The sequence below is a fragment of the Eschrichtius robustus genome, chromosome 18, assembly GCF_028021215.1.
Source record: "Eschrichtius robustus isolate mEscRob2 chromosome 18, mEscRob2.pri, whole genome shotgun sequence".
NCBI classification, from domain to species: domain Eukaryota; kingdom Metazoa; phylum Chordata; class Mammalia; order Artiodactyla; family Eschrichtiidae; genus Eschrichtius; species Eschrichtius robustus.
The window spans coordinates 72,216,057-72,230,628 of record NC_090841.1 but is presented as its reverse complement, the minus strand read 5'-3'; the positions used below and the strand labels follow the sequence as shown (position 1 = coordinate 72,230,628).

Here is a 14,572-nt window from a genome sequence, read left to right as displayed (position 1 = left end):
AATGTTATGTGGGATATCTTAGTTTAAACCACAAGCAATTGCTGCTATTCAACTGTTTATGACCAATGAAGATGGTAGTGATCTAATAGTTGTGATCTAATAATTGTTGCTCAATATAGAATGATTGATCAAGAGATAATTAATTGCTTAACTTGGAGAAAAAGATTAGGCTAGATTTAGCCATTGCCTTTGTGAATTAAAAAATTCATATAATAATAATAATAACATATAGGCATATACACAAATACAAAATAAAATTCATGATAAGCAACCATTTTATATCCACTTACAATGTGACAAAGGCAGGAAATAGGCTTAAATCAAGGAGAAGATTTCTGGTGACTATTTGGAAAAACAAATATACTCTTGGATCACTGGAAGGCTTTTAATAAAAAAAAAATCGTTGCTGGAGTCTGTGATTTTAGTTAAAAAGATCCATTACATCAATGGCTTAATGTTATATAAACACAATAGCCAGATCATATCTATACTTTTTATTTTGTTATATAATGTTGTGAAAATTTATAGCTAAAACAATTTTATGTTTTTTCACTGAAGGTTCTTATGTAAGAGAGGCAACAATACTTTTTGTATAATTTAGTTATCATCCTGCCTAGATGTAGATACTGAATCCAATGGCCTCTGCAGGCTTTTTCCAGTCTTACAATGTGAAGCTGTTTCAAAAATTAATGAGGACATACTTATTCAACATCATCCTCTATTTTATTTTCACACTAAAGTAGGAAGCTTCCGTTCCCTGGCAGTTTAGTAATTAGACATTATCACAGCTGTGTTTTGAGATTGCTTTCTGGTCAGGGAATGGAAAATTTTCTGTTCCTAATATAAAAATATTTGACAGCCTCACTAAAAATACCTTTCGCATCAAAGGGAAAATTATTCATACAAAGTGTTTAATCTTGGACAATTAAATTTGTGAACTAATTGGTATTTAGTTAATTCGTTAAACAAATATTGATTGAGCACCTTACTGGGTAAAAAAAGTACTAGACAAAGCAAAACAGGGATGCAAAGGCTTATAAGGTTAAGTTTAAGGGCCTTAAAATCTAAATAAGTAGACGTGTTTACAAATAATTACCATAAAAGACAGTATGGAAACAAGACTAGGACCAATTTATCCACTAGAAAATATTAATGTAGAATAATACATCAGGTGAATATATTTCTCATACCTTTTAGAAATTTCCCTTGATTACTTGTGTTCTTTAAGAAATAGATGTGTTTTGATAGATTCAAGCTGAAAACATCTCAAAATCAACTTTGCAGGTTACCACTGAGATTAATGAGGTTGAATAGTTTTGGAGAGAAACCACAATGCATATTTCTTAAAGAATCCTTTTATTTACTTGATATTGTCCAAATGGCTTCATCTTTCTTTCCCCTTGATAATATATTTTCTCATTTCTTTTTTCTCTCTGTAGATATCTTCCATGAGCAAAAGGGCTATTGAATTCAAAGAAACCTGTGTTAGCGCAAGATTCATTGACTTCAGAAAGTAGCATAAATCTGACCTTATCTTCTTAAATTCTATTTTTTTTTTTATTTTGGGCCCAAACAGGTGCAATATTGTAATACCTGCAGAAATAATGTGATGTGAAATCAATGAACTTTCACAAGAAGCCTTGCTACTACGGTACTGGGCTTGAAGATATTGTATTATTTGCCAGGATAAACTACAACCCGGAGAAAAACAGATTACATAGGAATTACCTTCACTCATGCAACTAAACAAGGCTAGGAAAAACTATGCATTTCTTACAATAAATTCATAATCAATAATTTCAAATGGGTCCTTAAGATTACCAGTAATCATGTTCCCTAGTGCAGCCACTCCCCCACTGTCCTAGTTGACAATTTCCCAACTTGTTTTTCCCTCAAACCTCCAACACATCCTTCCTCAATCCTTACCCTCACTTGATGAGTTTCTTCCTCTTTCACTGAAATAAAAAATAAAATCAATTAGAAGATAATTTCCACAAGCTCATGCCATCCAACTCCCCACCTCCCTGCATGTAGGACCTGACACTACCTCCTTTCCTGTTAATATGAATGAATGCATGAATCATCTGTGCTTCTTGGTCAGGCCAGCCCTCCTTTGTCTAGTAAACCTCAACCCTCTCTTCTACTCAGGGACATGCTTTACTTACTCATCATCTTCCTGCATCACCAAGTTTTCCCCATCCAACTGCATTAGCAAAAAATGTATTGTTATGTCTCCCACCTTAAAAAGAATAATGATTGTCTTTTCTCCACTTCCTCTTTCAGCTCCCACACCATTTCTCTCCAAATGTTTATAGCAAAACTCTTTGAAATAATTGTCTATATATAGCTTCTGCATTCTCATCTCCCTGGCCTCGAAATGATTGTGTGTCCATTTTGTGTCGTGAAGAATATTTCCATATGGTGTCATTTGTTTAAAACTTAGCTTTTCATATAGTTGGTCTTTCGGAAATCTTCAGAAGAATATATTCCACATGGTTCTGTTTTTCATGAAATGCTAATTATTTTAAAATTTCCTCTAAATAATAAAAAAGTGCTAACACTGGCCCAATGTGAATAGATTGTGCAAGGGTTTTTTTTTTCTTTTTTAAATGATAAGCTAATTAAATATGCAGAACTAGAGATTTTATTTTCAAAATGTGTGTATGTGATTTTTTCCCATCTCTTGGACTATAATTTTGTAATAGGGAATGGTTCTTTGGTTTGGGGGTTCTGATTTCTCTTCTAGAGGAAGTTTCATTCAGTTTCCTCTCTCCCTGTATTTATGTGCTTGTGTGTGTTTGATCCGTGTGAAGACAGGACCACACACAAGCACCAAATCACTGTCAAGGATTCTTGGTGGGTTCAATATCTGACTACAAAGCAAGATGCCAGCGCCTGAGTAAACTTTTCAACAAATGCAGCTGAGAGGATAATGTCCCCTGGGTCCGAGCAAGATGCTCAAATTTCCAAGATTTCCCCAAACCTGCTCCGATGGGAGCCCCAGGAAACATCAGGTGCAGCTTCCTGTCCGGGTATCGTTACAGCGCCTGGAGGTGACCACTTTTTAAATGGCCATCCAGCCTCATGCACATAACGAAATATTTTAATGTTAAGAGAAAATGTGAACATGCTTAGAAGAGATCAGTGTCACCGATGCCCTCATGATTTAGCAGTTTCGTACTCAAGGGTGAAACTAGTCCGCATCCTCAGATACTGTGTCCAGTAAGACAAGAGCACACGTACACGGGCCCTGCTCGCCCGTCCGCGGTGGCCCTACGTGCGCCCCGCGTGTGCCCGTCCCGAGTGCACGAGGAGCGCTCGGTGAGCACACCAGGGAGCATAGGAGGGGCTAACTGGAAGGGAGAGCCCAGCTGCTGCTGCTGGGAGGCTGGGCCGGTGGCGGCGGCCGGAGACAAGGAGCCTGATGGCACCGACCCTCCCGCTCCCCTCTGCCTTCTCCTCCCTTCAGCCCGGGGTGCCTCCAGCATCCCAGCCCCTGCGGCAAAGCCAATTCTGATTAAAAAAAAAAAAAGACAGAAAGAAAAAAGCCCTCCCCCCCCGCCCTCGCAGGCCCAGCAGCCCGGGCGGAGCGCGCCGCCGGAACCGCGGAAGGTGAGGGGCCGCGTCCCCGCGGTGGGTGCGCGCCCCGCCCGCCGCCGCCCGCCGCCGCCCGCCGCCGCCCGCCGCCGCCCGCCGCCGCACCATGACCGCTCTGAGCGCCGGGGTTACAGGTTAGTCGCGGCCGCCGGAGGCCCGGGGGGTGGGGGTGGGGGTGGGGGCGCGCCGGTCGCTCTGGTCCCGGCCGGGCCCAGGCGGGCCGGGGGCGGGGGGCGAGGGGCGAGGGGCGAGGTCCGGGCGCGGGGAGCGGAGCGAGCGCCACCCAGGCTGCGCGGGGAACGGGCGCGGGCGGCCGCGAAGCGCTTCCCTGCCCCCGCCGCGGGGTGCGCCTTCCTCGGCCTCGGACGCGCGCTGGATGCCCAGGGCCGCCAGACCTCGGCCTGCCCCGCCGGCACCCGGGGGCCAGGTGCCTGGGGGTGAGGCGGAAGCGCGGCGCTCCCCGGGGCCGTCGCGCAGGTGTGAGGGCCGCCTGCCTCGGCAGGTTTCCGGGCCGGCCTTGCCCGCCCCGCCGCCAGGCTCCTGCGCACCGCTCTGCGCCTCGCATCCCTTCCTTTATGAATTGGCCCGTTTGAGTGGCTGTCATTAGGGTGGCCAGACGGCGGGCAAAGCAGGGTCCTGCCAGAGCCACGCCGTTTTGTCATTGAACCCTTAAGAGACCGGTGTGGGTCGCCTGGCTGGAAACTCAAGGCGGGCCCAGAACCCTGAGCAGGGTTGCGTCTCTCTGACTCAGATTTTCCTCTTTCAGGGTCGCGAGATAACTCTAAACTCAGGTCCTGATAAATGCTTGAAATATCATAGGGTAAATCTTTCAATTTGAGGCATAATTGTTCAGGGAATATATGATCAGGGATGCGTGTTCAGACACACTCAGGTTCAGGCCTCGGAAGGATGTGTTTTTAATCTCATGTTTGTACATCATCAGCTAGGCCTGGATTTCCCTGGCGGTGAGAGTTTGTGTACCAGGAGGTCCGGGTTGGCGAAGACCTTTAATAGGGATCAGAAAGTAAGAGGTGGCTATTTTTTTTAAAAATTATGATTCATATTTTCATAGCTACAACTGTGACTTGAAATTAAATAGGAGAGGAGAGGTTGGCCTATGGCAGTTATCCGCAAGGCAGATATAGAGCAGGAATGGTGTTTTTTTTTAACATTCAAAGATTAAGTTTCAACAGTTCTAAATAAAAATCATGGCTTCTCAATCCTCTACAACAACAGGAAAAATGTATTTCCTAATCGGTGGGCTTTTGTTCTGTGGGCCTTTGATGTTGGATTTTCCATGCATCTCTAGTATATTTGATCCAGCTATTGTTAAAACCAGAGTGAAGGAAAAGTCAAGTTTGAGAGAAAAATGAAAAAATCAACAGTCTGGTTGGACACACTTGGAGTTCGTAGAAGATGTGACATTTTGGCAGAATAGATGGTAAGCATACTAGGAGCTCTGTAAAAGTTGAAGACAAGCCATGTGAAATGGTGGTAAACTTTAGGTATGATATAGTCAAAAGAGGAAAAATATTACCCTTGTAAAAGAAAAAATATCGACTCGAAGCAGTAGCATTTGCTTGCGGTTTAGAGAATTGAAGTGTTGGGTACCATTTTTTTCTTCTTCTTTGGGTATGGCATTTCTTTGAAATGAGTTCCATTTGCTTCTCTTCTCTTTCCTGCATCCATTGTGAGTGTGTATATGTGTGTGTACACTTGGGCAGGCATGTACATATTTGTTTCATCCTTTATCAATGATGCTGTGATAATTTTAGGATTTTCATGGCTATGTGAATATATCCTAGGGGAAGAGTCACAAGTTTGTGAAGAAAAAAAAAAATCACATCTCCCCATAACATTGTATCCCAATGTAAACCAGGCGCTGGGCTAGGAGCTGGAGGTTCAATGAGGAAAAGAGATAGACCAGGACCTATGAATCTGTCAGGAAAGACAAATATGCAATCAAGTGGAGAGACAATGAGATAGCCTATTTTCTAGTTTTGATTTGGAAACTATGACCTTCAGTCTAAAGAAATTATAAATTGCCCCCCACCAAGTATCAACATTTTGGAGGTTGTCATGTTATATGATTCTTACCTGTCTCAAGGACTCATGCAAGAAGTTTTTACACTTTCAAAACTCTTTGTGCGCAAACTTTTAACATTTTAAAATTAATCCTTTCAATTTAAAAATAATTAGATATGAAAGAAATGACAGAAATGATGGTGAAAAGAGAATAAACAACCATAGTCCCAATAACCTAATACAAAGGATTGTACTATCTGTGTATTTTTAAGACTATATGACTTTTGTGTAGCTGTGGTCATGTGTTGTACATTTTTTTATGCTGTTTTTTTCCATTTATTATTTGTCATAAGTATTTTTCATGTTTCTATATAGTTTTCTTCCTTAAAAAATTATAAATGGCTATATAAGACTATGCCCTATGAATATAGGCTCACTTAACATGGCTATAATTCTATCATTGGATATTTGCTGTTTCCAGCTTTTCATCATCATAAATAATGTCCTGATAGATAGAGTATAGGGATTTATTTCTATTGGAAGTTATTATTTTTCATGATAAATTCCAAACAGTGATATTCCTGGAAAAAATGGATTGTCTAAATTTTTAAGTAGATACATATTATATATAAATTTGTGGAAAGATATATAATATATATTGTAGGTTACGGATATGTACATAGCTCCAAGTTGGCTTTCTAAAGGTTATGATTCGGAATAAGATGATTTATATGCTTTCTGAGGTAAATCTGCCTTCTTTTCAGTATTTGTGGATCATCTTTCCTCTTTTACAGGAATAATAGAAGATAAAATAGCTTGGATTTGTGACCTTTGCACTATATAAAGACTTGACCCTTAACAGATTCATCTGAAATCCAGCTGATAAAATATACCTCTTAGAGTAAAATCAAAGTAGGAATGCTATAAAAGTTGTAAAGCTGAATAAAAAGAGTAAGTAAATGCGAGGTCTTTTAGGAAAAAGTGATTTTTGAGCTCAGGTGTCTAATTCCGCTTTTTGCTTTCCTACTCAGACTTCAAATAAATGATCAAAGGAATTTATATAGTGAGAAATCTGTGCCCTACAGGTGCAAGGAGAAGAAGACCGTTTGTTCCTAGGCTGTCAACCCTAAGGCATTTCTTGTAGATTCAGTACTGATGGAACTGGGCTCATGAAACTGATCGGTAAAACTAAGGTTCAGGTCACAATTCCCTTTCTCAGAGATTTGTACAAAAAATAAGTAACAGAGCTTCTGCAGAAGCCCTTAATGTGAAGGGGTGAAGGTTAAAGATGGAGCATTCTGTTGGTAAGACAGAATTCGCTGACTTCTGAGGCAGTTTCTCCATGAGACCCCAGGGCAAGGGCAGCCACACCAAATGGAATGTGCTCAGATGACAGGGGCTGACCCTGTGAGTCCAGAGGTTGGGGCAGGAGACGGGGTTCCGGGGAGGGAGTCCAGGACAATTAGAAGTATGAGAAGTCAGAGCACTGCAGCCAAGGGAATCATTTATGCAGAGATCAAGAGTGAGACTTATCTCCAGTTATGCAAAGGAAGGAGATGAAAAGAGGACTTTGTTTGGGGCAAGGATGCTATATGTGGAAGACAGCCAACACAGACACACAAATCAGCGCTCTTCCTGACGGGGAGAACAGAGCAAATGGAACACGGGCCTTGTTCTAAGGGAAATATAATAATTATTTTGTTTTAGATGGAAGAATATTCAGATGAAGATGGGTTATCATGGACCAGGAAAAATTAATTAAAAGTAGCCCGCATGTAGATCTAGCCTGGTGAACACTTTGAATTTGAAAAATAAAAAAAGGAAAATATTCCATCAGTGTTTTTATCAAGTTGAAAAAAACTATTCACAAGGGAAAGTTTAGACTAGCTTCATTCTCCTCCTCCAAAATTAAAGGATCAGTAAAATAATATACTGAAAATGTGTAATTCTGAAAAATAGCAGAAGACTGTTCTCTTACGATACTGGTATGGCTCAAAATGAAATATAAAAAAGATGAAGAAATACGTATTAGGCGCCTGCTACCAAAAGAAATAAAAGGTGAGGTAGAAGTATGTAAAAACAGAATAGTTCAAAAAATAATTAAATGAGAAAAAAAGCACCTTATAATAATAAAAGTTGCTATCTTTAATAAAGTTATAATTACAAGCTTTCTATATATAATACATATACTAATTATCATAGCATTATAGTGTAGATAGCCAAAAGTATTCTTGTGTGTATTCATTTTGGGCAACATGGTCCTTAGATGTAGTATTTCCTCAAAAGGTCTGTGACCTACGATGGGATAAGGAAGCAGCATTTCAACTTAGGAAGTAAAGAAGACAACAGAACAGAACTAGAGAGGTGAAGAAAGAGGAGATTGTTTAAAAACATGAATGAATTCATGATGAAATAGAAAAGCTTTAGATCTGATAGAAAAAAAATAAAGCCCAGCATTCCAGTCTTTAAGGCCTATTAATGTATAGCTATCTATAGGAGGCATCAGTGTGCCAAGAACTAAGAATGAGGTCAAGAAGGAGAAAAATAAGAATGGGGGCCAATGAAGAAAGGTGTTGGAGAAACTGGGCATGAAATTCTAAGGATGGGTAACTGACCTCAGACTACAAGAATGGAAAAGGAGAGGTGGATGGTGATTTATCAATAGAACAAATGCTAACAGAACTTGGTGGCTGAACCAACAGAATGAAAAGGAGGGGTGGGTGAGGAATGAATCCAGGACCTCAAGCTTGGGTGATTGTGGACATTTTTGCTCCTATTTGTAATGCCTAGGTAGAACAGCTAATCACTTCTTTATCTTTAAGTTAACTGTATCTACAGGTTAACTCCTTTGCTTCTTTATTTCTTTATTAGTTCTTTATTGTTATTATGAAATCCACAGGAGATCAGCTTCACGTATCACGTTTGGAGTAGAGGAAGGATTTTTTTTAAATTACTTATTATTTCTGAAAAGTACAAATTATGGAGGCCTGTGTCAGACAAGATACAAATTTGTATCAGACAAGATATGTCAGTGATGGCTTAAAATACTATTGAGTATATGTTATAAAATTTGCCTGGGGTTAAAAAAAAAAGGTAATTCAAGTATGGAAACTTCCTTGGCTTTTCCTCCCAGGAGCTGAAGCTCAGAGAATAAGATAAATATTGTAAATAAGGAATTTAAATTTTCAGAACTAGAGCTTGTTGGATTAGTCTTTCTATTTCTCTCAATTCCATATGTCAATACTTTGTGGAGAAAAGAAATTTTAAACTCTGGGGAACCTCAAAACAATTTTCTACTTTTTATTAAGTAAAAAGTGAAAGCAATGTTAAAAGCTAGTTAGTTCAACTAGACAAATTGTTTTTGCTTTGTTCCTTTCAAGAAATGAATAGCCATATTCTAGACTAGAAAATTATCGTAGAAAAGTCAAGGAAAAACCAAATTTCTTAGTTGTCTTCTCATAAGACAAAAATGTATTCTTGTATATCAAATATATTCAAATATATTTCAAATATATTTAAATATATCAAATATATTTTTGTGGAAAATTCTGAAGTTCTCTGAGGAAAACTTAGAATATACTTTATATACATTCAGTTATAGATCAAATTTTTGTCTCAGATTTCTATTTTACCTTTATTGTTTATACCAGTCTCTCTTATTTTTTTCCCAAATAACCAGTCTTGACTATCACCTGTAATTTCTGTAGTGTCAAAATGCTCTTCTGAGCATCTAGACCAGTGGTTCCATCACTATTGGGAACAGCACTGGGAGAGTGTGTTAAGAATCACCTGGGGAGTGTTTTTTAAAAACACCATTTCCCATACTTTACCCTGCAAGGTTCTGTTTTAGTATGTCTGAGTGAAAGATACCCATGGTTGAGAATGTTTACAAACCTCCCTAATGATTCAGATGTTAACCATCTTTGGAAACTACTATTTTAAAACATTCACCATTGTCCAAATTTTGTGAATTCATATAAAAAATTAAACAACCACACACATACATAAATAGATAGCTCCTTTTCATTTTCCACACTATTTAACTACTGTATGGAAAAGTTTTGAAAACCACCGTTTTAACCGTCCATCTTCTTTGTCCAACCATTGCAAATTCATTACAAGGTTAATTAACTACAATAAAAAGAGATAATCTCCTTTTCTGATCTTTCATAATATTTAAATGATAGTAGCAGTTTCTTAAAATAATATGCCCGTCATTGGACTATTGGATGATGAAAACCCATGAAACGTCTGCCACGACCTGGAGGAAACTGGACCTTTCTAAAAAAATTACACCATCAGCCTGTGGTGATTTTTAACTCTGATATTCTTCTCTTAAAAATTTCTTACACCTACCTTGTACCCAAAATAACTCACAAAATTAAAAATGCTTATCCTTTCTAAACTTGGAGTGAAAGGCTAGGGCTTGTTAAAAGGATTGACTGAATTTTCTGAGTAGAGAGGTTGGAAAGAGGCTGGTCAGCCTACATGTGTGAGCTGATCGCCTCATTTTGTAATCAATACAGTGATTTAGGAGACAAATACAACTTCTAACCCTCTCCTACTAATGGGCTGTTGGCCTGCAGGGTGCAGTGGTGTTGGGACATCATAGTCTATCCTGAATTCCTTTACCAAATCTAGTGATTTTTAAAGGTCAAAGAAAATTCAATTTTCACAATTAAAAATGAAACAGAACTAAATCTTTGAGGAAGTAATGACACTGTTTTGAAGTATTTGTAGAAAGAACTAGAAAAAAAATATGCTGCTTTTCTTTGGGATTTAGGAAGTAGACTCAGTATAAAAAGTGGGGAACCATTTTCTGTTTTTACTCAGTGTGTTGACAAAAGGAAATGAGAAAAGAAGAGACTGCGGTTGGAGATGGCCCTTTGAAATGTTTAGCTTGATCTGTTCGGTGGCCCATCTTGGGTGGCTCTTGCTATCCTGCTGAGACTGGACCACGCATGTAACACTGTTTTTGCAGGGCTGCATCCCGATTTAGCTAGGGCCAAGACGTAGATGAGAAAGCACCCAAATGAAAAGTGCATTTGGAGAGAGAGGGGCAGAGAGATACAGAAAGAGAGATTGCCGCTGTGATCTGGGGTCCAGTTTTAACGATGTTTTAGTTTGCCTGCTAAGTGATGTGCTCTGCTGTTGCTAAGGCAGACCTAGGACTCAGGCAGCTGCCTGCCTTTCCTCCAACCACTAGGAACCAATTAGAAGAAAAGATGCATTGCATTGGGCCAATTAAGTTTCAAGAGCAAAGGGTAATTTGGGAACAGGAGACACTTGCCCCGGGGCATTGCAGTCTAGGTGCTGCCTTGCTCTAATTTAGTTTCACTACTCAGACTTGGGAGAGGCCAGAACTTGGAGACTCCCCATCTCTGTTCGCTGGGGAAAGAGAACGTTCTATTCACAAAGCCCTGGAAAGGTCAGGTTGAAACACAAGACAACTGAATATCATGGGGGTAAAGGTCAGAAAGTGACCTTGGGTAAGGCACTCACCTTCTCTAAACTTCATTGTCATCTGTAAAAGAGGAATAACAGAGACACCTGCTTTATTGGGGTGTGGGGATCAGTTGATGAGATAATCCACGCAAAGCTCTTAGCCTCACACATGATAAATCCTCAGCAAATGTCAGGCGTCATTTGTTTATGCTTAAAAACTGATGATTTTCATATTTTACTTGTCTTAAATTACAATGAAATTCATCACTGTTGCAAAACATTTGAATTGTACAAAAGTTCTTGAAGTTCAAAAGTAAGTCAAATTCTCTGCCCATTCTCTCCCTCCCTCCCCTACCTCTGTTCTCCCAACAAAATGGACTCCCTGGGTTCTAAACTTGCTTCCAGTTCATGTGGATCTGGGCAAGCTTGCCTCAAGACTTTTAATCTGTACAATGGGGATAATACTAAAAACTACGTCAAAGAGGTATTACGACCTTGGAATAGTGCCTGGCACAGAGCCAGCTTTTGATAAATGTTGGCTCTCATCTTACAAGTGAAAAAAAAAAAAAAGAATGTATAATGCTTAAGCTTGATTCTCCTCTAAAATTATGTACAGTAACTTACAGACCACCATGCTACCCTGAGTTGATAAAATGCATACAATTATGAGCAGCTTCAAGTGTGTGTTAAGAAATTTTATCAGTGGAAGTCTCTTGGGAGGTCATCCATTGCAAACTCCCAGATGTGTGTGTAGTCATTCTCTCTGAGAATATCCAGAAAGAAGTGTACCATTTCTTGGGATGGCCAAACACATTATTATTAGAAACTTTTAGATTAAACGGTTCTTTTGTTGACTAAACAGCTACCACTTGCTAACTTCTGATTGGTAGCTTCTATTTAGTCTGGATTTTCCTTGCTAGAAGAACAAAGAACACTACAAAATAGAATCACAACCCTGACAGTGCCCTGAGCTTTGCATTTTGACTATGACAGAAGGACTTCTCTCAATAAAGCTCTTCTTTCTGCCCTAATGTAATCTCTGCAGAAAAACATACACTCTTTTACCCATGTATCATAAGTCAGATCTGTTTTCTATTTTTCATGTTCTCAGCACATTCGGTCAAGAATTTATGAGACTAAAACTAACTCTAAGAAATGAAGAAATCTGTCATCCTTAGGAAGTTAAGACAGCTGTCTCTTTACTACATGATGTAAGATTATCAGATGGGAGTTAGTAAATGCTTCCTTATCTGTTTTTTTTTTTCCCCACAATTTAGACAAAAGATGATAAAAGCATAATAAACTATCTCTAGGATTCATCCTCAAGGAAAAAGGCTGGATACATGAATAATAACTTCAGCTATCTGAAAGTGACATTTAGATAGATTTGATGAGGCGTTTGATGATTTCTTACCAGAAAAAAAAATCGACACATTTTTATAAATGTGTGGCTGGAATAACTATGATGTGACTCATATAATACAAATGGATTCAGTTTTAAGAGAGGAGAATTTCTGTAGTATTTTTGCAAACAATAATCAATGCTAAGAGAGTTTAGAATTACAAGGTTGTATGATGAGAAAATGTTGAGGGACTTCCCTAGTGGCGCAGTGGTTAAGCCTCCAAGCTCCCAATGCAGGGGGCCTGGGTTTGATCCCTGGTCAGGGAACTAGATCTCACAACTCAGAGTTCGCGAGCCACAACTAAGACCCAGCGCAACCAAATAAATAAATAAATATTTTTTTAAAAATCACGCTTTAAAAAAAAAAAAGTTGAAAAGTAGTTTTCTTTTTATTACCTATTTTATAATGTACTTAATTTTTAATTTAATAGTTCCGTGAATCACTTTGTCTTGGTTCATATCCTGGCTCATCTCTGTACCTAAATTTCTTCATCTGTGAAGTGGTTCTTGTAAGAATCGAATGACATGATGTATGACATGCTTAGAACCAGGCCTGGCATGGGATAAGCCCTCAGTAAACATCTTTGTGGGAAGGAGTCTTTTACATGGCGGTCAGCTTAATTTGGGAGGAAATCAACTGATAAGCTCACTACTTTACCATGGGGAACTTCTGTGTCTTCCAAAGCGTTTCATCTCCTTTTTGTGGGTTTTTTGGTAGATTTCTCAGTGTGTGTGTGTGTGTGTGTGTGTGTGTGTGTGTGTATTTGAGGATTGTTTTCCTTTTTATACAGCATTCAGACTGGGGAAGATCTCTTCAGTTTTACATCACATTCTAGCTGTATCACTTTCCCTTAAGCACTGTTGATTGTTAAGACCGGGAGGCAGAGCATCACTGAACAGGAAACCCCGGGGTCGCTGGGGTCCAGTGTGGGAAAGCACCACGTGCCAGGCTGTCAAGGCTGTAAGAGGCGGGCTCGTGGAGGGAGGTGCAGGGTGCCCAGGCAGCACGGGACACCCGTCCTCGGTGCCCAGAGCCGAGCACTGAGTTGATCTGGGCTTGAAGAACTAGAGGACAAGTTTCAGACCCTCGAGATGGGGAGACAGGACACTCAGCTGGGCAGAGAGAGGTGCAGTCACCCCAGGCTCTGAGGCCCCAGGGTACCCGGGAGTTGGAGGAAGGGCCAGTTCTAGGTTAAGTGTGAGGCAGGGCAGAAGGATTTGGGGTAACAGAAAACAAGACAGAAATAGTGGGGTTTTCCTCCTAATTTAAAACCACGGCATAAAATGTTATGATTGTGTATGCATTTGTTCTGAATGGACATGTCCTCTGTCAGGAAGAAAATTTGGCCAGACAAAAACAGTCTAACTTTAAGAACCAATGACATTTGTCAGCTCCAGCTTGAGGAATAAGCATCCCCTTTGGTCTTCACATTGTTATTATGATGCGCTGAAGTACAGTGGAAGCTTTTAATATGCATACACCAGGCATATGGGGAAAGGCAGGAAACTCTTCTTGTTCCAATGGAGATATATAGGGTGGTTTGTTGTTTGGGGTTCTGTGGCCATTTAAAAAAAGAGGGAGACATAGAAATATTGAAATAAGAATTGTTTGTAATGCCCACATCAAAAAAAATTGGTAACATCGAATTCAGTTGTCTCCCAAAATATGTGGTGATACCTTTCTCAACAACAAATTCAACATTGGTGCTTAATCTAGAAGACGTGTTTGTATCTGTTTGCCCAGCAAGGCCTTGCACATGTAAGGTTGTAAATGAGCTTAGGAGACCAGAAAGACAAGGAAGGGCAGATGTTTGAAGGTGGTATTTATTAATAGTTAGGGTTTTCTGTGCCTGCATACTTATTGACAGAGAAAGATTTCACAGGATACTGCTAGATGAAAAAAAAAAGCTGGTTACAAAACAACGTTTAAGCACAAATACTTAAAAATAAATATATGCATGGAAAACATACAGTATACGGAAAAGAAGATACTAAAAGAGATACACTCCAGACTTCCCTGGTGGTCCAGTGGTTAAGACTGCGCTTCCACTGCAGGGGGCACGGGTTCAATCCCGGGTCCGGGAACTAAGATCCCGCAGGCAT

At 39.7% G+C, this 14,572-nt stretch overlaps 1 protein-coding gene across 5 annotated transcripts in view; it reads left to right on the top strand.

Annotated features, from left to right (window-relative positions):
* Positions 1–3,660: 3,660 nt before the first annotated feature.
* NALCN (sodium leak channel, non-selective) overlaps positions 3,661–14,572 on the top strand; it is a 279,498-nt gene continuing 268,586 nt past the window's right edge. For all 5 annotated transcript variants that reach the window (XR_011070942.1, XM_068526400.1, XM_068526401.1 and 2 more), the window contains exon 1: positions 3,661–3,731. The gene's annotated coding sequence lies outside the window, so the exon portion shown is untranslated. The remainder of the gene's footprint in view (positions 3,732–14,572) is intronic.